The sequence below is a fragment of the Struthio camelus genome, unplaced genomic scaffold (genome assembly GCF_040807025.1).
Source record: "Struthio camelus isolate bStrCam1 unplaced genomic scaffold, bStrCam1.hap1 HAP1_SCAFFOLD_92, whole genome shotgun sequence".
Lineage (NCBI taxonomy): Eukaryota > Metazoa > Chordata > Aves > Struthioniformes > Struthionidae > Struthio > Struthio camelus.
In genome coordinates this window covers 147,501-150,000 of record NW_027182709.1, presented here as the reverse complement: position 1 = coordinate 150,000, position 2,500 = coordinate 147,501, and the positions used below count along the sequence as shown (strand labels likewise).

Genomic DNA, 2,500 nt, shown 5'->3' with positions numbered 1-2,500 from the left:
CGCCGCCGACTCACCGCCGCCGCCGCCCCCCCACCGACTCGCCGCCGCCGCCGCCCCCCCCGGCCCCCCCCCGAGGGGCGGCACACCGCTGCGCCAACGCGGCAATGGGGGTGACGATTGACCGTCAAGCGACGCTCAGACAGGCGTAGCCCCGGGAGGAACCCGGGGCCGCAAGTGCGTTCGAAGTGTCGATGATCAATGTGTCCTGCAATTCACATTAATTCTCGCAGCTAGCTGCGTTCTTCATCGACGCACGAGCCGAGTGATCCACCGCTAAGAGTTGTCTCGGTTTCGGTCCCCACCGCGCGCGCGGGGGGACCGGGCAGCTTTCGCAGCCCCCTGAGGGCCCCCATCCGCTCTGCCTCCCTCCTCACGCCGACGCCGGCTGCTGAGCAAGGGACAGCGGAGAGAGAGGGCACGCCTCACTGACCGTACAAGCACAGAGGGAAAAAAAAAGGGGGGGGGGGGGGGAGAACAGACCCGAACGAGAGGGGCGGGGAGCCCTCGCTCCCGACCTGGGACAACCCCTTTCTCGCTTCGAGTCCGGCCCAGGCGCCCGGCTCGGCCTGGCCCAGCAGGGAGCGGCGCGCCAGCCGCGCCACCTGCCTCAGGGACCGGGGTGTGGGTCCCCGCGGAGCCCCGGCGTCGGAGCCCGGCCGCCGCTGGGAGCGGCGCCACCCGCTGCCCGCGCGCCCGCGACCCGCCAGCCGCACGCTTCCGAGCTCCTTCGCTCGCCTCACCGGCCTCCAGCTCCGCCGCCCCGGAGACGGCACCCAACACCCGCCTGCACACACGCAGCCTCCCGAGCGACGCCACGCACTCGCCCGTCCCTTCCGCGGGCAGACGCCTGGCGGCAGGCAGACGGGCGAGGCGGGACGGACGGGGAACGGCGCCCGCTCTCCCCGCCTCCACGCGGAGACCGGGAGGGGCCGCCCCCGCCCGCCCGCCCGCCGCCCGCCTGCCGCCCAGCGAAGCCGGGTCGGGCAGAGCGAGGCAGGCGCGCCGGATGGCGGAGTGCCGGGGCAGGGCGGGGGGGGAGGGAAGGAAGGGTGCCGCCGACGGCCACGGCGGGAGACTGAGAGCACCGGCCAGGGAGGAGAAGGGATGCGCTGGGGCTCGGCGTCCGCACCACCCGCGGTGGGGGCTCGCCGTCCCGGCGGCGAGCACGCGCTCGCGCCGGGGTCGCACGTTCGAGGCAGGCCGGCGCAAGCCGACCGCGCGGCGTCTCTCCGCCGAGACCAGACCGCGGAGAGAGGGGGCAGGGTACCCCTCTCCGTCCCGGCTGCCCGCGGGGCATGCACGGGCCGCGCCGGCGGGCATGGGGGGGTGCGGCGCCCGCGCGCGCCGACCCCCCGGCCCCTCCGGCAGCACGCCCGGCTGCCCCCCGGGTCGCATCGGGCCGCCCGAGTCTTTAAACCCCCGCCCGGCTCTCCGACCGAGAACCCTCGGGCCCGGAGCCCGGGGCCCATGGCCATCCCTACCCGGGGGGGCCGCTACCGGCGGCCGCGGTGGCCGGAGGCCCTCCTCCTTCCTCCCAGCGCGCCCCCCCCCCCCGCCGCCCCCCGCCGCCCCCGGCCCGGCCGACTCGCAGCGCGGCCCCCACACGGCACGGCGTGGGGCGGCTGGAGCGGTGTGGGGGGGGGGGGAAGGGAGGGGAGGAGGAAGCGTGGAAGGCCGGCAGGGCACGGCCGGTGCGGCACGCGCAGCGCAGCGCCCGGGAGGAGCACGCTGGCACACGGGACCACACGGGTGGGTCACCGAGGGGAGGCAGGAGAAGCGCGGACGCTAGGTACCTGGCCCTGGGGTGAGGGAAACGACCTGAAATCCCCGCGGGGGTGCCTCCCCCGCCGCCGCCCGCCGCCGGGCCACCGCCGCCTCGCGGCGACGGCGGCAGCCTCAGCGGCAGCGACGAGGCGGGGCGCGGAGGGGAACCCGGCACCCGCCAGCCGGCTCCAGCGCCCCTCGGCGGAGCGTCCACCCGCGGGGTGCGCCCGACACCCACCGCCACGACCTCGTCCTCCTCCCGGGGCCCGGGGTTTCCCTCAGTAACCCGGCGCCGGGTGGCAGCTGCGCCCGGGAGGAGAGCCGTGGTTTGGGCCGCCCGCTCGGGCACGACACGTCGCCTCGCGTGGCCTCGCGCGACGCCCCCGCTTGGGGTCCGCCGCGGCGCGGCGCCCGCCCCGCGCGCCGTCCCGGAACGCCTGTCCGCACCGCCTCTGCTAGACGGGCTGCTCCGCCGCAGCCCGCCCCGGGTCCGCCCCCCACAGCTTAGGAGTGGGGACCCGTGGGACCCGTCCCAACCCGGAATGCGATCTCGCTCGCGTCTCCACCCGCCGCTTCCTCCCGCGGGCACCGGGGGAGCAAGCCCCGCCGACCCTCCCACGCACTGCCGCCCGCTCTGCCGGGCCCTCCCCCGGGCCGGACCCTCCCCTGCCCCGGCGGCGGCGGATCACCGTCGGGCGAAGGGGCGGGGGCGGCGCTCGGAGACGGGCACCGGCGG

General features: G+C 77.8%; 1 non-coding gene across 1 annotated transcript; it reads right to left on the bottom strand.

The window, feature by feature from the left end:
• Positions 1–129: 129 nt before the first annotated feature.
• LOC138065273 (5.8S ribosomal RNA) lies at positions 130–282 on the bottom strand. The gene has a single exon (XR_011138342.1). It is a non-coding gene; the product is annotated as a 5.8S ribosomal RNA (ribosomal RNA).
• Between the last annotated feature and the right edge of the window lie 2,218 nt (positions 283–2,500).